Here is a 26,394-nt window from a genome sequence, read left to right on the forward strand (position 1 = left end):
ATGGAATGGAATATGGAATGCAATTGAGAATGGAATGGAATGGAGTGGAACAAAGAATGGACTGGAATGGAATGGAATGGAGAATGGAATGGAATGAAATGGAGTATGGAAGACTAGGGAATTGAGTGGGGAATGAAAAGGAGAATGGAATGTAATGGAAAGGAGAATGGTATGGAATGGAACAGAATGGACAATGTAGTGGAATGGAGAATTGAATGGAATGGAGAATTGAATTGAATGGAATGAAGAATGGAATGGAATGGAGAATGGAATGCAAAGGAATGGAGAATGGAATTGAATGAAATAAACAATAGAATGAAATGGAGAAAGGAACGGAATGGTATTAAATAGAGAATGGAATGGAATGGAATAGATGGAATGGAGAATGGAATGGAATGGAATGGAGAATGGAATGGAAAAAAGAATAGAATGAAATGGAATGGGATGAAATTGAATGGAGAATGGAATTGCATGGCATGGCATGGCATGGCATGGCATGGCATGGCATGGAATGGAGAATGTAATGGATTGGAGTGGAATGGAATAAAATGGAATGGAATGTAGAATGGAATGGAGTGGAATGGAATGGAATAGAGAGTGGAATGGAATGGAATAGAGAATGGAATGGATTGGAATGGAATGGAGAATGGAATGGAACAGAGAATGGAATGGAGTAGAATCGAGGATGGAATGGAATGGAATAGAATGGAGATTGGAATAGATTGGAATGGAGCATCAAACGGAATGGAGAATGGAATGGAATCCAATGAAATGGAGAGTGGAATGTAATGGAATGAAGAATTGAAAGGAATGAAATAGAGAATGGAAAAAAATCGAAGGGATAGGAGAATGGAATGATAAGGAATGGAGAATGGAATGGAATGGAATGGAATGGAGAATGGAATGGAATGGAAAAAAGAATGGAATTGAATGAATTGATAATGAAATGGAATGGAATGGAAAGTGTAACGGAATGGAATGGAAAGCAATGGAGAATGGAATGGAACTAAATGAAGAATTGAATAGAATGAAATGGAATTGAGAATGGATTGGAAAGGATGATGGAATGTAATGGAATGGAATGGAGAATGGAATAGATTGTAATGAAGAATGGAGTAGGTTGGAATAAAATGGAATGTAGAATGGAAGGGAGTGGAAAGTATGGAATGGAATGGAATGAGGAATGGAATGGAGTGGAATGGAATGAGGAATCGAATGGAGTGGAATGAAGAATGCAATGGAGAATGGAATGGAGTCGAATGGAATGGACTGGAGAACGCAAAGGAGTGGAATGGAAGGGAATGGAGTGAAATGGAATAGAATGGAGAATATAAAATGGAATTGAGTGGAATGGAATATAATGGAATGGAATGAAATGGAGAATGTGATGGAATGCAATGGAGAATGGAATTGAATGGAATGGAATGCAATGCAGAATGGAATGGAATGGAATGGAGAATAGAATGGAGTAGAAAGGAAGGAAGAATGGAATGGAATGGAATGGAGAATGCAATGGAGAATGGAATGGAGTTGAATGGAATGGATTGGAAAACGGAATGGAGTGGAATGGAAGGGAATGGAGTGAAATGGAATAGAATGGAGAATATAAAATGGAATTGAGTGGAATGGAATATAATGGAATGGTGAATTGAATGGAATCAAGAAAGGAATGGAATGGAATGGAATGGAATGGAATGGAATGGAGAATTGTATTGAATGGAATGGAGAGTGGAATGGAGAATGGAATGGAATGGAATGGAGAATGGAATGCAATAGAATAGAAAGGAGATTGGAATGGAATGGAATGGAATGGAATGGAGAATGGAATGGAACTGAGAATAGAGTGGAATGGAATTGAGAATGGAATGTAACGGAATGGAATGGAGAATGGAATGGAATGGAGAAAGGAATGTAATCGAATGGAATGGAATGAAATGGAGAATAAATTGGAATGGAATGGAATGGAATGGAATGGAGAATGAAATGGAATGGAATGGAATGGAATGTATTGGAGAATGGAATGGAATGGAATGGATTGGAGAATGGAATGCAATGGAATGGAATGGAAAATGGAATGGAATATAATGAAAAGGAGAATGGAATGGAATGAAGAATAGAATGGAATGGAATGGAGTACTGAATGGAATGGAGAAAGAAATGGAATGGAATGGAATGGAGTGGAGAAAGGTATGCAATGGAATGGAGAATGGAATGGAATGGATTGGAGAATGGAATGCCATGGAATGGAATGGAGAATGGAATGGAATTGAATGAAAAGGAGAATGGAATGGAATGGAATGGAATGAAGAATAGAATGGAATGGAATGGAATGGAGAATAAATTGGAATGGAATGGAATGGAGTGGAATGGAGAATGGAATGGAATGCAGTGGAATGGAATGGAATGGAATGGAGAATTGAATGCAATGGAATGGAATGGAGAATGAAATGGAATCGAATAGGGAATGGAATGGAGAATGGAATAGAATGGGGAATGGAAAGGAATAAAATGAAGAATGGAATGGAATAGAATGGAGAATGGAAGGGAAGGGAAGGGAACGGAGAATGGAATGGAATGGAATGGAACGGAATGGAATGGAGAATGGAATGGAATGGGGAATGGAATGGAATGGAAAAAAGAATGGAATGGAATAGAATAGAATGAATAATGGAATGTAATGGAATGGAATGGAGAATGAAATGGAAAGGAACGGATTGTAGAATGGAAAGGAATTGAGAATGGAATGTAGAATTGAAAATAGAGTGGAACGAAATGAAGAATGAAATGGAATGGAATGGAGAATGGAATGGAATGGAGACTGGAATCGAATGGAATGGAATTCAGAATAGATTGGAACGGAAAAGAATGGAGAACTGAATGGAATGGAACAGAGTGAAGAGTGGAATGGAATGGAATGGATTGGATTGTAGAATTGAATGGAATGGAGAATGGAAAGTAGAATTGAATGTAGTAGGGAATGGAATGGAGAATGGAATGGAGTGGAGTGGAGTGGAATGGAATGGTGAATGGAATGGAAAGGAGAATGAAATGAAATGGAAGGGAATAGAATGGAGAATGGCATGGAAAGGAATGGAATGGAGAATGGAATAGAATGGAGAAAGGAATGGAATGGAGAATAAGTAATAAGCCAGTAAAAATCAGTCAGATCTGCAAGCTATTTTCAATATTTTTAAAAGGCCTAACTGAAATACTCATTTCAATAAAGATGTCCAGAATAATTTAAAAAGTTACCTTAGCTTGCTTCTGTTGTAATCACATGATTTCAGGGTAGAATGACAAACAGTGCTGTTCAGAAGCTGTGTCAGTATAGATGTTTGTGATTAACTAAAAACAAGAAAAGCAAATGATGTCTTAATGAATGTAATTTGTTTTTTAGACAGTCTTTCAAAATGTGAAGTCTGCTGGGGAAAGAAGTAGCAAATAAGTGGTGTTTAGTGGCTGAAAGACTGAATCACATACTTTAAAGAAAATTTACAGCAGCAATGTCTCTTAATCAGAGAATATGGAAAGCTGGAAACAAGGTAAACACACACTTCAAAGGCTTCCAGAGGAAAGGTCCTGGGATTAGGAATTTCGATCTCTTTTAGTAAAAGAAATTAATAAACTGATTAAAAAATCTCAGTCGGGCGCTGTGGCTCACACCTGGAATCCCAGCACTTTGGGAGACTGAGGTGGGTGGATAGTGTGAGCCCAGAAGTTGGAGACCAACCTGGCCAATATGGCAAAACCCCATCTCTGCTAAAAATACAGAAGCTCTAAAGTAAAAGAAAAGGGCTCAGTTTTCAAATCCTTCTCAGATATCAGGAACACAACAGATTTGTACATTTTGAAATATTTTCTAGCAATGCTTGGGATACTTTTTCTTGTATCACTTTCTGTTCTCTTGCATCTCATTCTGTTTTATTATTATTATTATTTGTTTGTTCCATTCAAATTCTCTCAGATCTGAAAAGAAATATTCATCTCCAACATTGCTAAACTTTCACAGCGTTGAAATGAGATGTGATTCCTTTTAGTTTTTGTTTTTTTTTTTTGAGACAGAGGTTTTTTGCTTTGTTGCCCAGGCTGGAGTGCAGTGGCACAATCTCAGCTCACTGCAACCTCTGCCTCCCGAGTTCAAGCGATTCTCCTGCCTCAGCCTCTAGGATTATAGGCACATGCCACAATGGCCATCTAATTTTTTGTATTTTTAGTAGAGACAGGGTTTTGCCATGTTGGCCAGGCTGGTCTTGAACTCCTCACCTCAGGTGATCTTCCCACTTCGGCCTCCCAAAGTGCTGGGATTACAGACATAGCCACCCTGCCTGGCCTTGCCTTTAGTTTTGAAAACTCATGAGAAGAAACATGAAGAAGCACTCCCATGGGACCAAAATAGCATCAGTTATAAAAGTGGACACTTACTATAGTGAATTGTGCTGTGCCAATACTGAATGCCAGATCAAGAGTGCCAGAAGCTCCCAATTGTCCTTTTTTACATTTTTTATGTGTGTATATTTGTGGCATCTGGGTCCTTGAAAGCATGAACCTCAGGGCAAGTGCCCCTCTTGTCCAGTTCTGAAAATGGTACTTAGTCAATTTAGGCACTAAGTATGGAAAATTGCAGAGAGAGAGGGGAACCACAAGAAAAAACTTTAAAAACAAAAATTTTTAATGGGTTTAAAGGTATTTTGGTTGTAGTTGGGAGATATGTAGACACCTGAAACCACTTTGGTTTAAAAATATCTAGGTTTCAGTTCAATATGGCTGATCAGAAGCAGCTAGTGGGGCCCCTCTGTCATGGAGAGAACTCAGAATAGTGAGTAAATACTAGCACTTCAACTAGATCATCTAAGAGAACATGCTGGAATTGATTGGAGAAGTGACAAGAATCACAGAAAGCAGAGGAGAGTGAAGCCAGGCAGCCTGCTGGGACCAGCACAGAGCCAGGAGAGTTTCTAATACAAGGAAGGGATGAGTGAGTGAGAAACCCCTGGGGTTTCACACTTCCAACATGGACCTTTACAATCCTGGCTATGAAAGAGCCCCCTGAACCCTCTCAGGCCTACATAGTAACACAGGAACTGCCTGGAGACTGTGCAGAGGCACTGCTTGAGCTCACATGGAATCCTACAGGCTTTTTATCCCTGAGCCTCCCAACATCATCTGCCCCCACTCCACCAAGAAGGGAGGCTAGGCACTTTTGCACACCCCAAAGACAGATACCACAGACACAGTATGAAGGAGAAGGCAGACTTAGCACCACACAACTCTCCATATCCACTTCTCCATGTTAAAGAGAGCCCACTCACTTTGGTGTCAAGTCCCCAGCACAGCAGCTCTGCCTCCCTGTGAGCACTATGGCGGCAGCCCAGCATTATTCTGAGAGTCGCCAGAAGCCAGTGATGTACCTTTCAGCTCCCACAGCAGTTGCCACCACCAATGCTGCCACTACCACTTTTCACATCCCTCGACCAGGGAGAGTGCATGGAGGGTGGGTGTATTCGTCCATTCTCACACTGCTGTGAAGAAATACCTAAGCCTGGATAATTTACAAAAGAAAGAGGTTTAATTGACTCACAGTTCCACATGGCTGGGGAGGCCTCTGGAAACACAGTCATCATGAAGGGGCAAGCAAACACATCCTTCTTCACATGGCAGCAGGGGAGAGAAGTGCCGAGTGAAGGGGGAAGAATTCCTTATAAAATTGTCAAATCTCATGAGAGCTCACTCACTATCATGAGAACAGCATGGGAGAACCACCCCCATGATCTAATCACCTCCCATGAGGTCCTTCCCCAACACATGGGGATTATAATATGGATTACAATTCAAGATAAGATTCGGATGGGGACACAGAGCCAGACCATATCATCAGGCATCTTCACATGCCCCCAGTAGCAAATCCACCATGGGTTCTGTGAAAGGAAGTGTGAATGGGCCATGCTGCAAGTAGATCCCACGGCTGCTAGTCTCCACAGCCCCAGGTGAGTGGGGCCTGCCTTCCCCAGTGAAAGGCCTGCAGCACAGGTGCCCTGCTCCTACCTGACCATTTCAGCTGTGGTCTGGAGCTTTTCTGAGAGCCCAGATCCACAGGCCTATAATTTGTTCTGGGGTTCCCACCACCTGGGCACTCTGCTGCTGCCTGAGCATTCTTCCTGCCCCTGCCTGAGAGTTCTGCTGGTGACCCAGGGACCAGCCCACTCCTCTCTATCACTGCCAGCATGTGAATTCTGTGGTTTTCAAGAACAAGTCTACAGGCCTATTCCTGTTTCAGTCTCCCTAAGACTCATACATGCCATTTAGTGGGCCATCTGGGGACCTGGGGATCACAGGTTTGCCTAGCCCAGTCCACTAGTGTAGGCATCTGACTACTCCCTCCATGTGACCCAAAGCAATCTACAGATTGAGTGAAATTCCCATCATATCACCAACATCATTTTTCACAGAAGAAGAACCAAAAAAAAAAAAAAATTCAAAATCAATACAAACCCAAAAAAAGAACCCAAATAGCCAAAGCAGTCCTAAGCAAAAATAAATCTGGAGGACATTACCTGACTTCAAATTATATTACAAGGCTAAAGTAACTAAAACAGTATTATACTGGTACAAAAATAGACACAAAGACCAATGGAACAGCACAGAGAACCCCAAAGTAAAGCCACATATCTAAAACCACCTGATCTTTGACAAAGGTGACAAAAGTAAACACTATGGGAAAGGGCATCTTTTTCAATAAATAGTGCTGGGAAAACTTTCTAGCCATTTGTAGAAGAATGAAACTCGACCCCTATGTCTCACCATATACAAACATTAACTAATGATGAATTAAAAATGTAAATTACAAAACATAACTTACAAAATTCTAGAAGAAAATCTAGCAAATACTCTTCTGGACATTGGCCTGGCAAAAAATTTATGACACAGACCACAAAAGCAAATGCAACAAAAACAAAATATACAAATGAGACTTAATTAATCTAAAAAGCTTCTTACAGCAAAAAAAAAATAATCAGAAGAGTAAACAGACAACCTACAGAATAGGATAAAATATTTTGAAACTTATGGTTCCAACAAAGGACTAATATCTAAAACCTATAAGAAGTGCATTCAACAAGAAGTAAACAAACAATCTATTAACAGTAGACAAAGTAAGAAAACAGTCATTGTAGGGCTATGGGCCCCACGGGGTCTTGGGGTGTTCCTTATGCTGTGCTGAGGTGTAGGATCCGAGAAGTAAAGACACAGGACACTGAAGAACTGGAGAAGAGCAGCTGGGCTTGGGGCGCCACGCCACCTATGAGCGGAGACAGGAGAGGCCCTGAGCATCCAGAAACGTCTGTATTTATGAGGTACAAGGCAGGGGGAAGGGTCGTGAGTGAGGTCATCATCTATAGGCTTAGTGATAGGGCATACATAATCATGTGAGTAACAAGTGAGGGGGCCATTATGTCACCTGGGCAGAGAGGTAGGCCGTGTACAGTAGGGGGCTGTGCCATGCACAGTAGTAGAGGGTCGTGTACAGAAAAGGGGTCCACCCCCATTAGGTCACTGAGGTAAGGAGGTGGGCTTTGTACAAGTGCTGTGCACAACACTTTTTATGTGGTGGCTAGAGACGTCAAAGCCTTCTTATAGAAAGATACTGTAAGCCAATGCAGTGGGAGCTGACAGATTTTTGCTCTTCTCTGTGATATTTATGGAAGGATGATTTGAGCTAGCACAGAAGTGAGAAAAGGCTGACAGGGTGTACAGCCACTGTGACCCAGCCACACCAGAGGGGTTCTCCCTTGGTTATTTGTGGGATCTCAGGCCTGAGGCCTTCTTTCCACAGGAACTGGATGCAAGGTACTACAACTCCTTTTTCAGGAGGAGAGGCTCTTACTCCAAGCCTGCCATACAGCGTATGCCCTTTCAGGCAGGGACACCACTGCCTGGGTCTTTAGTTCTTGTCTTGGTCTGGCTGTTTTCCCAGGTACTGCTTCCACTTTATGACTGCTCTAGGCATTCCTCCTACTACAAATTACTATATGGTTATATAGAAGGATTATGTAAATCAGCACTAAATGTATCAGTACAGCTCCGACTACAATAGCTATATGATTATATAGAAAGATTATATGGAACTAAGTATGCTAGATATAAGTACTAAGTATGATTATATAAGCTAGATATATGTAAGCAGTAAGTTATACTTCAGGCACTAATTCTATAAACTAATATATGATTATATATAAAGGATTATATAAAGGAAATAGCTGAGTAATAACACCATAAACTAAGATATTCTTCAGGTACTAATTGTGCCTGGGGTTTGCACAGCTCTCCTTCCTCAGTGCCCAAGTGGGGGGTTACCCACAAGTCATGTCCTCTTAAAGGAAGACATACAAGTGGCCAAAAAACACATGAAAAAATGTCCAACATTACGAATTATCACAGGAATAAAAAGTAAAAACACAATGAGATATCATCTTACACCAGTCAAGATGGCTACTATCGAAAATCAAGTTCTATATAACAAGCAGCTTACAACACAATGGCAGGATCAAATCTGTGCATATCAATATTAACCTTAAATTTAAACAGGTTAAACACCCTCATTTATTTTTTTATTTTTTCCCCATTTATTTATTTTATTGCATTTTAGGTTTTGGGGTACATGTAAAGAACATGTAAAATTGTTGCATAGGAACACACGTGGCAGTGTGATTTGCTGCCTTCCTCCCCATCACCTACATCTGGCATTTCTCCCCTTGCTATCTCTCCCCAGCTTCCCACCCCCCACCCCCCCTCCCCTATTTCCCCCCAACTGACCCCAGTGTGTAGTGCTCCCCTCCCTGTGTCCATGAAACACCCCCATTTAAAAGGCACAGAGTGGCAAGTTGAATAAAGAAGCAAGACCCAACTGTATACTGTCTTCCAGAGACCCATCTCACATGCAAGGATACCTATAGGCTCAAAGTAAAAGCATGCAGAAAGAGCTATCAAGAAAATGGAAAACCAAAAAAGAGCATGAATTGTTATTCTTATTTCAGAAAATAATGGACTTTAAACCAACAATGATAAAGAAATCACAGAGCCAGGCATGGTGGCTTGTGCCTATAATCCCAGCACTTTGGGAAGCTGGAGTGGGTGTATTACTTGAGTCCAGGAGTTTGAGACCAGCCTCGGCAATATGGCGAGACCTCTGCCTCTACAAAAAATAGAAAATTAGCATGGTGACATATATCTGTAGTCCAAGCTACTCAGGAGGCTGAGGTGCAAGAATTGCTTAAGCCCAGGAGGTTGAGGCTGCAGTGAGCTGTGATTGCACCACTTCACTCCAGCTTGAATGACATAGCAAGACCCTGTTTTAAAAACGAGACAAAAAAGTGCCTCATATAATTATAAAGCGATCAATTCAACAAGAAGACTTAACTGTCCTGAAGAGATATGCACCCAACACTGGAGCACTCAGATTCATAAAATGAGTTCTTAGAGACTTATGAAAATACTTAGATAACCACACAATAATAGTAGGAGACTTCAACACTCCACTTACAGTATTGGACAGATCACCAAGGCAGAATACTAACAAAGATATTCAGGACATAAGCTTGGTACTTGACCAAATGGACCTAACAGATATCCACAGAACACTATACTCAACAAAAATAGAATACACATTCTTCTTATCTGCACTTGGCACATACTCTAAATTTGACCATATGCTCGACCATAAAGCAATTCTCAACAAATTCAAAAAAACTAAAATCATACCAATCACACTTTTGTACCACAGTGCAATTAAGACAGAAATCAATACCAAAAAGGTCACTCAAAATCATATAATTAAGTGGGAATTAAACAATCTGCTCCTGAATGACTTCTGGATAAAGAAATAAAGACAGAAATTAAAAACTTCTACAAAATGAATAGAAACAAAGATACAGCATACCAGAATCTCTGGAACACAAGTAAAGCAGTGTCAAGAGAGGAATTTACAGTGCTAAATGACAACATCATAAAGTTAGAAAGATTTCAAATTAAAAAAAAAAAACTAATATCAAACCCAAAGGAACCAGAAAAATAAGAGCAAACAAAACACAAAGCTAACAAGAAAAAAATGCAAATCACGGCTGAACTTAATGAAATGGAGATCAGAAAAAACATACAAAAGATAAACAAAACCAAAAGTTGGTTCTTTGAAGCAATAAATAAGATAGACCACTAGCTAGACTAATAAAGAAAAAAGGATGAATATCCAAATAAACAAAGCAGTAATGTCAAAGAGGACATTACAACTGACCACACAGAAATACAATAAACCCTCTGAGATTATTACGAACACCTCTGTGCACACCAACTAGAAAACCTACAATAAATAGATAAATCCCTGGAAACATACAACCTCCCAAGATTGAACCAGGAAGAAATTAAAACCCTGAACAGACCAATAATCACTTCTGAAATTGAATCGGTAGTTAAAAACATCAAAATCAAAGCCCTGGACCAGGTAGATCTGAAGCTGAATTCTACCAGACATAAAAAGAAGAGCTGGTACCAATCCTACTAAAGTATTATTAAAAAATTGAAAAAGAGGGATTCCTCTCAAACTTATTATATGAGGCCAGTATCATTCTGATACCAAAACCTGGCAGAGACACAACATCCAAAAACAAAACTTCGGGCCAATATCCCTGATGAAACTTGGTCTAAATATCCTCAGCAAAATACTAGCAAATCAAATCCAGCAGCACATCAAAAGTGAATGCAGCATGATCAAGTAGGCTTTATTAAGGTTTTATGCAAGGTTGGTTCAACATTCACAAATCAATACATGTAATTCATCACATAAACAGAATTAAAGACAAAAGCACATGATCATCTTAATAGACACAGAAAAGGCTTCTGATAAAATTCAACATCCATTCATGTTAAAAACCATCAGCAAACTAGGCATTGGAGATACAAACTTCAAAATAATGGGAGCCATGTATGTCAAATCATCATACTGAATGGCCAAAAGCTAGAAGGATTCCTCTTGAGATCTGGAACAAGACAAGCATGACTACTCTCAGAATTCCTATTCAACATAGTACTGGAAATCACAGCCAAAGCAATCAGGCCAGAGGGAGAAATAAAAGGCATCCAACTATGAAAAGAGGAAGTCAAACTTTCTCTTATTTTTAGATAACATGATAATATAAAAAAAGTATCATGATACTAGAAAACCTCAATCTCTGTCCAAGTCTTCTAAATATGATAAACACCTTCAACAAAGTGTGCAAAAATGAATGTATAATAATAAGTAGCATTTCTATATGCCAATAACATTCAAACTAAGAACCAAGTAAAAATTGCAATCCCATTCACAATAGCCACAAAGAGTAAAATACTTAGGAATACAGACAACCAGCGAAGTGAGAGATTTCTATAATGAGAATTACAAAACACTGCTACAATAAATCAGAGATGATAGAAACAAATGGAAAAACATTCCATGCTCATGGATAGAAAGAATCAATCTTATTAAAATGGCTGTATTGTCCAAAGTAATTTACAGATTCAATGGTGTACCTATCAAACAACAAACAACCTGTTTCACAGAATTGGAACAAAAGGGACCTAAAATTTTTATGAAACGAAAAGACAGCTGAATAGCCAAGGCAATCTTAAGCAAAAAGAACAAAGCTGGAGGTATCACACTACTCAACTTCATGTCATACTACAGTAACTAAAATAGCATGATACTGGTATAAAAACAAACACATAGACAAATGGAACAGGTTAGAGAACCCAGAAATAAAGCTGCACACCTCCAGCCATCTGATCTTTGACAAATGCAACAAAAACAAGCAGTGGGGAATAGACTCTATATTCAATAAATGGTAGTGAGATAACTGGCTAGCCATATGTGGAAGATTGAAGCTGGACCCGTATATTTCACCATATACAAAAACCAACTGAAAATGGGTTAAAGACTTAAATGTACAATGTAAAACTATAAAGACCTTAGAAAAAAATCTAGGAAATTCCATTCTGTACATTGGCCCAGGCAAAATCTTCATGACGAGGACTCCAAAAACAATTAAAAACAAACAAGAATTGAAAAATGGGACATAACTAAACAGCTTCTGCACAGCAACCCCCAAAAATTAACAGAGTAAACAGACAACCTACAGAACGGGATAAAATATTTGCAAACTATGCATGCAACAAAGGTTTAATATCTTGAATCTAAAAGGAACTCAAATCACCAAGCAAAAAATAAACAACCCAATTAAAAAATGGGCAAAGGATATGAGCAGACACTTATCAAAAGAAGACATACACATGACTAACATGCATATGTCAAAATGCTCAACATCACTAATTATTACGGAAATGCAAATCAAAACCACAATGAGATACAATCTCACACCAGTCAGAATGGCTATTATTAAAATGTCAAAAAAAAAAAACAAAAAAAAAAACAGATGCTGGCATGTTTGCAAAGTAAAGGAAACACATATACTACTGCTGGGAAAGTAAATTAGTTCAGCCACTGTGGAAAGTCTGGAGATTTCTCAAAGAATTTAAAACAGAACTACCATTGGACCCAACAATTCCATTACTGGGTATATACCCAAAGGAGAGTATAAATTATTCTACCACAAAGACACATGCACATACATATTCATCTTGGCACTATTCATAATAGCCAAGACATGAAATCAACTTAAATGTCCATCAACAGTAAACTGGATTCAGAAAATGTTGTACATATATACTATGAAATGCTACGCAGCTATAAAAAATGAGATCATGGCCTTTGCAGCAACATGGATGGAACTGAAGGCCATAATCCTACGTGAATTAATGGAGGAACAGAAAACAAAATATCACGTGTTATCACCTATACATAGGAACAAAATGCTGAATATGCATGGACATGAGGAAGGGAACAATATACACTGGGGCCTCTTTGACGATGAAGGGTGGGAGTAGGGTAAGGATTTTAAAACTACCTATTGGATATTGTGCTGATTACCTGGGTGACAAAACTACCTTTACACAAAACCCCCACAACATGCAATTCACCCAGGTAAAAAACTTGCACGTGTACTCCTTGAACCTGAAAGTTGGAAAGAAAAAAAAAAGTCAAAAAAGAACAGATGTTGGTATGGATGTGGAGAAAGGGAAATGCTTATGCACTGTTGGTGGGAATGTAAATTAGTTCAACTTGTGTGGAAATCAGTATGGAGTTTCCTCAGAGAACTGAAAACAGAACTACTATTCAACCCAGCAGTCCCACTACTGTGTATATACTGAAAGGAAAATAATTTTTTTTTCAAAAACATATCTGCACTCGCATCTTTTTTGTTTTTTGTTTTTTGGAGACAGAGTCTTGCTCTGTCATCCAGGCTGGAGTGCAGTATTATGATCTTGGCTAACTGCAACTTCTGCCTCCTGGGTTCAAGCAATTCTCCTGCCTCAGCCTCTTGAGTAGCTGGGATTACAGGTGTGTGCCACCATGCTTGGCTAAGTTTTTGTAATTTTAGTAGAGATGAGGTTTCACCATGTTGACCAGGCTGGTCTCGAACTCCTGACCTCAAGTGATCTGCCTGCCTCAGCCTCACAAAGTGCTGGGATTACAGATGTGAGTCACTACACCCAGCCTGTACTCATCTCTTTATCATAGCACTATTCACAGTAGAAAAGTCATGGAATCAACCCAAGTGTCCATCAACAGTGAATTGGATTAAAAAAAAAAAGTGGGTATATATAAACCATGAAATATTAAGCAGCCATAGAAAATAATGAAATTTTGTTCTTTGTAGGAACATGGGTGGAGCTGGAGACCATTATTCTAATTGATATAACTCAGAAACAGATTATCAAATATCACATGTTCTCACTCATAAGTGGCAACTAAACAATGGGTACACATGGACATAAAGATGGAAATCATAGACACAGGGGACTCCAAAATTAGAAATGTTGGGATAAGGGTGAGAGTTAAAAAATTACTCATTGGGTACAATGTTCACTACTTGGACAAGGAGTACACTAGAAGCCCAATATCCACCATTACACAATATACCTATGTAACAAACCTGCATATGTACCCATTGAATGTAAAATAATACAAAATTAAAAAAAATAATGTCTAGATAATTTTATATTGCTTATTAATGATTGCACATACCCTTTAGCAAGTTGCTTTTTTCTCTCTAGTAATTTTATATGTTTTTCAGGTTGATGCATATGGATTAGGCCAAGTTCACTGATTGTATTGATGTATTATAGTCGATGGTATAAATATACTATAAATTATTCATTACTTCCTTAGTTGATGAACATTTATGTTGTTTTCAATTTTTCACTATAAAAATAAATCATGACATAAATATTTTTATATGTCTCCTTGTGCTAACATGTGAGTTTCTCTAAGATATAACCCCAAAAGAATGTTTAGGTAAAGGCTATGCATATTGTCAGTTTTCTAGTTATTGAAAAATTGTATCAATTTGCATTCTGCCACCAGCACATGAGTGTCTTCATTTTTCTGCATCCTACTCCAAGCTAGGTAATGTCAAACTAATGATAGATATAAAACCATATCTTATTATTTAAATTAGTATTTCCCTGATAACATATGAAAAAATAACCACCCTCGCATGTAAATTGATCTTTCAGAGTTCTCTTTCTGTGAAATGGTTATTTAAATTCTTAATTTTAGATATTTTATGTTTTTATGACAATGGAGCTTTAATTAGTTGTTCACATCTTCTCCTAATCCTTAGAGTACCTTCTTTTTCTAATTTTTATATTTAAAAAAATTGACAATATATTAACTTGGTTCAGGGTCATATAAAAATGTATTCATGAGAAATCTCATTCCTATTCCAGCCTCATTAAGCCTACTTTCATGCAAACCCTTCATTGATAATCATTTTTCCATTTGACCTTTTGGTGTTTGTTTATTCTTTATTAAAGAATAAAATGAAGAGACATGCACTTACCACTCAACTAAAGAAATACACCACTACCACAACTGAAGAAGTTCCATCTTTGTTCTTCCTAGGTTAACTGCATCTCCCTTCCCATAGCTAGAGAGAACCACTATTATTAATTAGCTTTTCTTTATAGCTTACCTTCATTTATGTCTTTATTCTACCTTCAAATTTCATTGATAGTTTGTATGAGTATGGGATTCCAGGTTGGAAATCTTTCTCCTTTACTACTTTGAAAATATTAGTTCATTTTATTCTAGCTTTAAGTCTTGCTAATGAAACATCTGAAACCATTCTGACTCATGGTTCTTCAGTGCCATATGATTTTCCCCTAATTTCTGGAATCCATACATAGGCCTATTTTCACATATTTTGCTGGGTACTTTGTGGGTTCTTTAAATATGAAAACTCATTTCCTTCTATTTTGGTAAATTTTGTTGAATTATTTCATTTATGATTTCCTCCCTTCCATTTTCTCTCTACTGTCTTTCCATAATTCCTAGTATTCTGCTTATAAAATTCCTGGACTCTGCTCATTTTTTTTTTCTTTTTCACTATAACTTTCCTTTTTTTTTTTCTTCTAATTTTGGGGAGATTAGCTCAAGGAACCTGAGCTCTAGACCCAGCAATATCCCAATGATTATCTTGGTCACTCTCTAAATTTCACTTTCATCAGGTTTAAAAGAAATATGTTGGCTGTAAATAAATGAATTTATATCTAGGTTATCATTTCTGTTCCATTGGTCTATGTATCTGTTTTTAAGCCAGCACCATGCTGTTTTGGTTACTATTGCTTTGTAGTATGTTTTAAAGTCAGGTAGTGTGACACCTCCAACTTTGTTCTTTTTGTTCAAGATTCCTTTGGCTATTCAATGTTCCATACAAATTTTAGGATTGTTTTTCTATTTCTGTGAAAAATGTCTTGCTAAGACCACACATTGGAGAAGATGCAGTCCCTCCAATAAGTGGTGCTGGGAAAACTAAATAAATTAAAAACTTTAATGTAACACCCCAAACTATAAAATTACTAGAAAATATAGGGGAAATGCTTCACGACATTGGTCTGGGCGAGGATGTTTTTAAGTAACACCTCAAAGTCATAGGCAATAAAAGCAAAAACAGACAAATATTATTACATCAAACATAAAAGCTTCTGCCCAGCAAAGGAAATAGTCAACAGAGTGAAGAGACAACCTACAATAACGGGAGAAAATATTTATATACTATGCATCTAACAAGGGGTTAATATCCAAAATATACAAAGAGCTACAAAAAAAAAAAAAAAAAAAAAAAAAGGTCGTATTTAAAAATAAGCAAAATATCTAAGTAAACATTTATTAAAAGAAGACATACAAATTGTCAACAGTTATATAAAAAAATACTCAACATTACTAATCATCAGGGAAATTCAAATCAAAATCACAATGAGATACTGCTTCACATCTGTTAGAATGGCTATTATAAAAAAAAAATAACAAATGCCATCAAGGATGTGGAAAAAGGAGAAGTGATACACCATTGATGGGAATGTAAATTAGTACAGCCATTATGAAAAACACTATGGAAGTTCCCCCCCAATTAAAAATAGATCTACCATATGATCCAACAATCCCACTAAGTGTCTATCAATAAATGAATAGATTAAAAAGGCTGGTATACATTCACAATGGAATACTATTGGGCCAAAAAAAAAAAAAAAAAAGGCAAAATCCTGTTATTTGCAACAGCATGGACGAATGTGGAGGACATTATGTTAAGTGAAATAAACTAAGCATAGTAGGACAAATATCACATGATCTCACTCATAAGTGTAATCTAAAAATGTTGATCTCATAGAAGTAGAGTAAAATACTGCTTACCAGAGGCTAGGTAGAATAGGGGGGAGAGGAGGAATGAAGAGAGATTGGTTGATATGTACAGTAGTAGTCAGATATGAGGAATAAGTTCTAGTGTTCCATTGCACAGGAGAGTGATTATAGCCAATAATAATGTATACTTTAAAATAGCTAGAAGAGAGGTTTTTAAATGTTATCATCACAAAGAAATGACAAATGTTTGAGGTGATGGATACACTAGTTACGCTGATTTCATCATTACACAATGTACATATGTTGCAAAACATCACAGCGGGCCCAGCATGGTGGCTCACACCTGTAATCCCAGTATTTTGGGAGGCTGAGGCAGAAGCATTGCTGGAGGCCATGAGTTCAAGACCAGCCTGGTCAACATAGCAAAACGCCAGCTCTAGAAAAGAAAAATTAGCTGGGTGTGTTATTGTACACTTGTAGTCCTAGCTACTTGGGAGGCTGAAGCAGGAGGAATGCTTGAGCGCAGGAGTTTGAGGCAGCAGTGAGCCATGATTGTGCCACAGCACCCCAGCCTGGGTGACAAAGCATGACATTGTCTTAAAACAAACAAATCACACTGTACCCTATAAATTTGTACAATTATGTGTCAATTACAAACAAAATAAAACTTATTTAAAAAAAAATAAGTTGAATTATATAATGCTTAACTTGCCTTCCAACTCTAACTTATTATGATGTTCACATTGAACCATGAGGCAGGCAAACAGGCCTACGGTGACCTATGTGTAAAGATGAAGGAATTATATCTCAGAGAGTTTAAGGAAAATAAGAATCAGAACACATCCTTCTGATTCCTGTTTTAGCCTGCTTTGTATTAGGTTATGTTATCTAGGACAATAATCACAGTAATGAGGTCTTGAACTAGTTTGATGAAAACAATAGTTTGTTTTTGGGCTAGCCTTCCTGTACTATACACATATGTAGATAATCTCTAAAGACTCTGCCTATTCTAAATTTATCTTTCTATGATAATAATTCTTCAAGGAGATAGTAGCAGTAGGTATAATATACTGCTAATGAAGGATAATTAGCATTCACACTAAGAAATTGAATTAACACTTTAAACACTTGACTTTTTCCTTGAATAAAATATATTACAAGTTTTAGTGGAATTGGAGCTCTTCAGTTTTGTTTTAAAGCTGTGGTTCTGAATCTAAACTATATCTTTGTCATAATTATATAATACAGGCTTTTGTCCTAAGGCCTCTAGTTATGATTATTTTTATTTACTTAAATGCCTATCTTCATATCTTTTTCTTCCCTTTTTCTCTATATTTAAATAGTAAAAAATACCATATACACAAGATGAAATATATTTGAAGTTAAAATAATAAAAATTCTAAAACTTCTACATACCCATAATACATATAAAAATATATTTAAAAATCATGGCCTTAGAAAATCTATCTATGGCCTTTCATGATTGCATCCTTCTGCCCTTACCCGCCTGACAAATCCATAATCCTGACTTTATTAGTTTACTCAGGCTGCCATAATAAAAATACCACAGATTGGGTGGCTTAAACAATGGAATTTCATTCTCTCACAGTTCTAGAAGCTAAAAATCTGAGCTAGATCAAGGTATGGCAGTAGGTTTTGATTCTTCAGAAGCTTTTCTTTCTGGCTTACAGATAGCTGTCTTTTTGTTGTGTGTTCATATGGGCATGTCTGTGTGTCTTCACATGGTCTTCCCCCTGCAGATATTGTGTCCTAATCTCTTCTTATAAGGACATGAGTCATTTTGCATGAGGGAAGGTCCATCCTAATGAGTCTATTTTTACTTAATCATCTCTTTAAAGGCCCTATCTCCAAATATAGCCATATTGTAAGGTACTGGGGGTTAGGGCTTTGATGTAAATTTTACAGGACACAACTTAGCTCATAACACAGACTTTTGCTTTAATCATTTATGTATATATCTCCACCTACAAATATATACTTAAACATGACTCAGTTTGGCCAATTTTTGAGCTTTATATCAATAGAACTAACACTTAATTACACTGGGACATGCCTCTCACAGTAATTATATATATTTTGAACTTTTTAAATAGGCTTATTTTCATTTAATTGATGAGTAATAATTGTATGTATTCATGGGGTACATAACGAAGTTTTGACACATATATTGTATACTTATCAGATCAGGGTAATTAACATATCCATCATCTCAAACATTTATCATTTCTTTATGTTGGGAATGTTGCTCCTTCTAGCTATTTGAAATTATGTAATTTATTATTGTGAACTGCAGTAATCCTACAGTGGTATATTGAAATATGTGGTTGATTTCCACTTCACTATAGCAATTTATTCATCCATTTCACTGTTAATAACACTTCATTGTTTCTAGTATTTTTATATTATGAACATTGCTATTACAAACATTCTTGTAAATGCTTTCTAAGATGTATTTGAAAGAATTTCTCTAAGGTATTTATATAGTAGTAGAGGGCTGGCTCATGAGATTTGTTTGTGGTCAATTTTGTTCAAGGTGCTTTTTATTTCTGGGAACATTTTAATTATTTCCACTCAATGGCAGAGGCTTTTGGTTGCTTCCCAAAAGACATTCTCCTCTTTTTTTAGTGGAACCCTGATTTTTAGCTGGACACTTGACCGTGCAGAATAGCTACTATTCTCAGCCCCCTTGCAGAAATGAAAGCATAAATGTTCAGTGGAAATTTTGAGGAGGCTACTTAAAGAAAGCTGATGCTGCCAGGTTGGTTTTTGTCCTTCCTGCTACCTGAAATGCAAGTTAGATAGTAGAGATCCAACAACCATCTGGATTTTTAAGGATGGAAGCAATGTACTAGTATGTTGGAGCAGACAAAGATATTCTGGTTCCTTAAAGACACTGTTGACATCCCTACCAGTTTTGGACTTTCAAATTTCAGACTTCTTTAACATCAGTGAATAAATCCTTGTATGTTCAAGCCACTATTTTGAGTATGTGTACTTGCAGCCAAACAATTCCTAACTGAATTCACTTTCAAATTTAATTTGATAATCTGTATCTGATATTTGAGCACATCAACAATGTTTTAAATTCTCAGTTTATGTCTCAAGTTTGGTGATTTCTTGGTATGTTTTAGAGAAATTTTTTTTTTTTTTTTTTGAGACAGAGTTTCACTCTTGTTGCCCAGGCTGGAGTGCAATGGCGCCATCTCAGCTAACTGCAGACTCCACCTCCTGGGTTCAATCGATTCTCCTGCCTCAGCCTCCCAAGTAGCTGGGATTACAGGCACCCACCAACACATCCAGCTAATTATTTGTATTTTTAGTAGAGATGGGGTTATCAGATCAGGATAATCGAAATGATGGATATGTTAATTATCCTGAGCCATATTGGTCAGGCTGGCTGGTCTCAAACTCCTGACCTCAGGTGATCCACCTGCGTCGACCTCCCAAAATGCTGAGATTACAGGTGTAAGCCACCGTGCCCAGCTTAGAGAAAAATTTTTGTTTCAAAATGTCAATTGTCCTCCCCCTAAATAAGAGATTTTTGATAGGTACACTTGATAGTCCTGAAGAAACCATAGCAGTGATTCTCTATATAACAAGAAGCCTCTGCCTTTAACAAGTATGTCCATGCAAAGGAGAAATGAAAATAATGAAGGAATTATTATCTAAGTTGTGATTAATCTTTCTATACACATTTCCCCATCTCACTCCCTGCCTACCCTGAGAATTAACCATTATCGTTAATTTTTAAATCGTTTCATAGATCTGAACATATGACTCAAGCAATATATTGTTAGATTTACTTGTTTTGAAGTCTATACAATTGCACTTTATATTTGGGGATCTGCTTTTTTTCTGTCAAAATTAGGTTTCTAAGATTCATCTGTAATTTAATGAATTGCTAAAAGCATGATTTAGGGTATAATTATCAGTCATAATATGTAAATTCTCAAATCTCAACATTACAACTCAATAGAAGTTCATTTTTCCCATATAAAATCTAAGATACACTACATTAATAGTGGAAGGCTCTCATCCAAATGGTGAGTCAGAAACTTAGAATTCCTTCATCATACTCTCTGCTGTCCTCAGCATATGGCTTCCAATATTGCCATATTTATCTTACTCTAAGCTGCAGAGAGACAAAAAACATGGAGGATTCATATAAAACATTGCTATGGGTCAGTACTGGAAGTGGCACATATCATTTCTTCTCTTGTTTCATTTGTGTAAGCTCAGTCACATGGTGTGACAGCCATGGAGGTGGGCTTCTCAGATCACCCAACAGAGAAGATGATAGAATGAGTCCAGTGAGCCAATTCTATCTTCTTCAGGATCTCTCACAACATTTAAGCTGAGGTCAGCCTTTTCCCATGCAGTTTCTAGGTGATGCTGAGAACAGTAAGTATACTAGGGCCTGGACATCCAATGTAGTATTCATCTGTGGGTAATCTTTGTGTTGGAACCCAACAGTGGGAGTACAAAACTTTCTCAGAACTTTATTACAGTCTGATTTTTTCCTATCCACCCTTCCTTTGCTATCCTTTCTTTTCACAGGGGTCATATAAGCATCCTGGTCTGAAGTCTCTCTCCACCTACTTTTTCTCCCTCTTCCCTTTGTTGATCAGAGTTCATCCTCAATAACATTGTTGTACTTCTAATTCCGTCTTTGTGTTGGCTTCTCATAGGATCCAAATTGATACACATGCTTACACATAAATACAAAGGAGGCTGGAAAATATAGTTTAGGTGCATGCCCAGGAAGAAGAGGAACTAGCTTCAGTGAATAGCCACCCAGTATCTCCCATGATTTAGCGCATTGATTTTTACTGATTTATGATAGCTCTTTTGTGAATATGCCACAGTCTATTTTATTCTCCTGTCAGTAAATACTTAGGTTGTTCTGAGTTTGGGGTTTTTGTTTTTACTATTACAAGTATTGCTGCAATAAAGAATCTGGTATATAAACTAGAAAACCCTAAAGATTCTGCAAAAAGACTCCTAGACCTGATGAAAGACTTCAGTAAAGTTTCAGGATACAAAAGAAACATACAAAAATCAGTAGCATTTCTAAACAGCAATAGTATTCAAGCTGAGAATGAAATCAAGAACAAAATACCAAGATGTAGAGTAAGATGTGGAATAAAAGTCTTCACTGATCATCCCCCCTCCAAGACACCAATTTAACAACTATCTACACAGAAAAATACCTTTGTAAGAACCAAAAATTAGATGAGCACTCAACAATACCTGGTTTTTAACTTTGTAGCACTGAAAGAGGCACTGAAAAGGTAGAAAAAAAACAGTCTTCAATAGCCAATGCTACCCCTACCCTATCTCCCAGCAGGAGCTGCATGGTGCAGAAAGCATTTCTGTGTGATGAGAGAGGGAGAGCATAGCGATTGTGGGGCACTGAACTCAGTGCTCTCCTGTTATATCCAAAAGGGAAATCGGACCAAACTCAGCTGATGATGGCTCACAGAGGGAGCATTTACATCAGCTCTGGGGAGGAAGGCAGCAAATCGCACTGCCATGCGGTACCTATGCAACAATCTTGCATGTTTTTCACATGTACCGCAAAACCTAAAATGCAAAAAAAAAAAAAAAAAAAAAAAAAAAAAAAAAAAAAAAAAAAAAAATCAGCTCTAGCCACAGGGGAATTGCCAGTTTCAGTGGTTGGAACTTCAGTTCCCACAAGCCTCACCAATGAGGGCCAAAATGCTCTGGGGCTCTAAATAAACTTAAAGGCAGGCTAGGCCATAAGAACTGAAACTCTTAGGTTTGTCTTAGTGCTGAACTAGGCCCAGAGACAACAGACTGTGGGAGCACGTGACATACTGAGACACCAGCTATGGTGACTAAGAAAGTGCCAGCATCACCATCCTCTCTGTGCTCCAGGCTACACAGCTCATGGCTCCAAAAAAAGATCCCTTCCTTCTGCTTCAAAAGAGGAAAGGGAAGAGTGGGGAGGATTTTGTTTTGCATCTTGGATACCAGCTCAGCCACAGCAGGATAACGCCCTGCTCAGAGTCCTAAGGCCTTTCCAGGCCCTAGCTCTCAGATTACATTTCTAGACATATTATGGGCCAAAAAGGAACCTAGTGCCTTCTGAAGGGATGGATCCAGTCCTGGAAGCATTCATCACAGGCTATGTGAAGATCCTTTGGGCCCCCGAAAACCAGCAGCAATACTCAGGTACTACATCAAGGACCTTGGGTAAGACTCTGAGGCTTGTTGGCATCAGGTGAGACTCAGAATATTTCCAACTATGGTGTAAAACTTGTTCTGCTTGAGAAAAGCAGAGGGAAAAGTAAAGAGGGCTTTGTCTTACACCTCAGGTCCTCTCCTGCTTGGCCCTAGAGGAGTAAAACATCAAGTGGGCTCTTGGGGTCCCCGATTCCAGGAGTTGGCTCTTGGACAGCATTTCTTGACCTTCCCTAGGCCAGAGGGGAACCCACTACCCTGAACAGTAAGTCCCAGGCCAGCTAGCATTTGCCACAAGCTGAGTGAAGAGCCTTTGAGCCATAAGGTAACATCAGCTGTAGTCTGGCAGTACTCCTTCTGGGCTTGTGGTGGTGCAGGCCACAAGGTAAGGCTCCTCTGCCCTTGGGAAAGAGAGAGAAGAGTGGGAAGGACTGTCTTGTGGTTGGAGTGCCAGTTCAGCCACAGTACAACAGCACACCAGGTAGATTTCTAAAGTTTTGGACTATAGTCCCTGGCTTCAGATGGCACCATTAGACCCACCTGGGGCATGGGTGATTTTGCCAACCTAAAGAGTGGCCTGACTGGCTTTGACACTTGCTAATTACAGAGACCCAGAGCCTTGAGTAAACATAGACAGTAGCTAAGGAGTGGTTACAGCAGGCCTTGCATGAGACCCAGTACTGTGCTGCTTTCAGGTCTAACCCAGCACAATCATATGGTAGTGGCACAGGGGTGCTTGTGTCACTCCACCTTCAGCTTCAGGTGGCTCAGAACAGACAGACTCCATTTGTTTGGGAGAAAGTAAAGGAAGAGAACAAGAATCTCTGCTTGGTAATCCAGAGAATTCTCCTGTATCTTATCCATTACTATCAAGGTAGTAGCTCTGTGAGTCTGCAAAAAACACAGTATTACTGAGCTTGAGGTGCTCCCTAAAGCAGATATAGCTTGGATCACAACACCCAAGTCCTCTCAAATATCTGGAAAGCTTTCCCAAGAAGGACAGGTACAAACAAGCTTACACAGTAAATACTACAATAGATATATAACTTTTCAATGCCCAGACATCAAAGAACATCTATAAGTATTATGACCATCTTAGAAAACAACCTCACCAAATGAACTAAATAAGGAATGAGGGAAGAATCATGGAGAAAGAGAGATATGTGACAGAGAAATAGCTTTGTTGAGGAAACTCAAAAAAACTCAGAATAATACAAAAGGAATTCAGAATTCTGTCGGATGAATTTAACAAGGAGATGAAAATAATTTAAAAGAATCAAGAAGAAATTCTGAAGTTGAAAAATGCAATTGGCATACTGAAGAATGCATCAGTTTTTTAAAAGTAAAATTGATCAAGTAGAAGAAAGAATTAGTGAGCTTGAAGACAGGCTATTTGAAATTGCACAGTCAGTGGAGACAAAAGACAAAAAGAATAAAAAGCAATGAAGCATGACTACAGGATCTATAAAATAGCTAGAGGCAAATCTAAAAGGGCAAATCTAATAGTTATTGGGCTTACAGAGGAGCTACAGAAAAAGACAGGGGTAGAAAATTTTTTCCAAAGAATAAGAGAACTTCCCAAACCTAGAGAAATATATCAATATCCATGTACAAGGAAGTTGTAGAACACCAAGCAGATTTCACTCAAAGAAGACTACCTCAAGGCATTTAATAATCACACTCCCAAAGGTCAAGAATAAAGGAAGGATCCTAAAAGCAGCAAAAGAAAAGAAACAACATACAATGGAGCTCCAAAACATCTGGCAGCAGACTTTTCAGTATAAACTTTACAGGCCAGGAGACAGTGGCATGATATAAAGTGCTGAAGGAATAAAACCCCAGAATTATATAGCTGGCAAAAAAAATCCTTCAAACATGAGGGAGAAATAAAAACTTTCCCAGAAAAACAAAAGCTAAGGGACTTCATCAACACTGGACCTGACCTACAGGAAATGTTAAGGGGAGTACGTAAATCAGAAATGAAAGAATGTTAATGAACAGTAAGTTATCACCTGAAGATACAAAACTCTCTGGTAATAGTAAGTACACAGAAAATCACAGAATATTACTACACTGTAACTGTGGTATGTAAATGACTCTTACTCTACACAGAAAGCCTGAACAATAAACCAATAAAAAATAAAAATAAAAAACTACAACAACTTTCCAAGACATAAACAGCACAATAAGGTATAAATAAAAACAATAAATTTTAAAAAGCAGGGAGATGAAGTTAAGCCATAGAGTTTTTATTTGTTTTCTTTTTAATTGTTTGTTCATACAAACAGTGTTGTTATCAAGTTAAAATAATGAATTATAAGACAGTATTTGCAAGCCTCATGATAACCTCAAACTAAAAATCTTACAATAGATACACAAAAAATAATAAAACAGAAAACTAAATCATATCACTGGAGAAAATCACCTTCGGTAAAGTTAAAGATGAAGGAAAGAAAGAAGGAAGAGAAGACCCCAAAACAACTAGAAAACAAATAACAAAATGGCAGAAGTAAGTTCTTATCAATAATAACATTGAATGTAAATGAACTAAACTCTCCCATCAAAACACACCGAGTGGCAGAATGGATGAATAAACAAGACCTATTAATCTGTTGCCTACAAGAAACAAACTTCACCCACAAAGCCACACATCGACTAAACTAAAGGGATGGGAAACAGATATTGCATGCTAATGGAAACCAAAGTAGAGCAGGAGTCACTATTCATATGTGAGATAAAATAGAAGTCAAGACAGAAACTACAATAAGAGACAAAGAAGGTCACTATATAATGATAAAGGGGTTAATTCATCAAGAGAGTATAATAATTTAAAATATATATGCAACCAACACTGGAGCACACTGGCCTATAAAAAAAAATTATTAAAGCAAAACAGAGAGATGGGCCCCAATACAACAAGAGATAGAGGCCTTAACACCTCACTTTCAGTGGTGGACACAGCTTCCAGACAGAATGCCAACAAATAAATATTAGGCTTATTCTGTACTACAGACCAAATGAATCTAATAGATATTTACAGAACATTTCATCCAATGACTGGAGAGTACACATTCTTTTCTACAGCACATGGATTATTCTCAAGGTTAGACCATATGTTAGCTCACAAAACAAGTCTTAAAACATTCAGAATAACTGAAACAATATCAAGCATCCTCTCTGACTACAATGGAATAAAACTATAAATCAATAATAAGATGAATTTTGGAAAGTATACAAATATATGGAATTTAAGTAATATGCCCCTAAATGACAAGTGGATCAATGAAAAAATTAAGAAGAAAATTGAAAAATTTCCTGAAACAAATGACAATAGAAACAAAACACACCAAGACTTATAGGCTACAGCAAAACAGTAGTAAGAAAAAAGT

The sequence above is a fragment of the Cebus imitator genome, unplaced genomic scaffold, assembly GCF_001604975.1.
Source record: "Cebus imitator isolate Cc_AM_T3 unplaced genomic scaffold, Cebus_imitator-1.0 Scaffold289, whole genome shotgun sequence".
Classification (NCBI taxonomy): Eukaryota; Metazoa; Chordata; class Mammalia; order Primates; family Cebidae; genus Cebus; species Cebus imitator.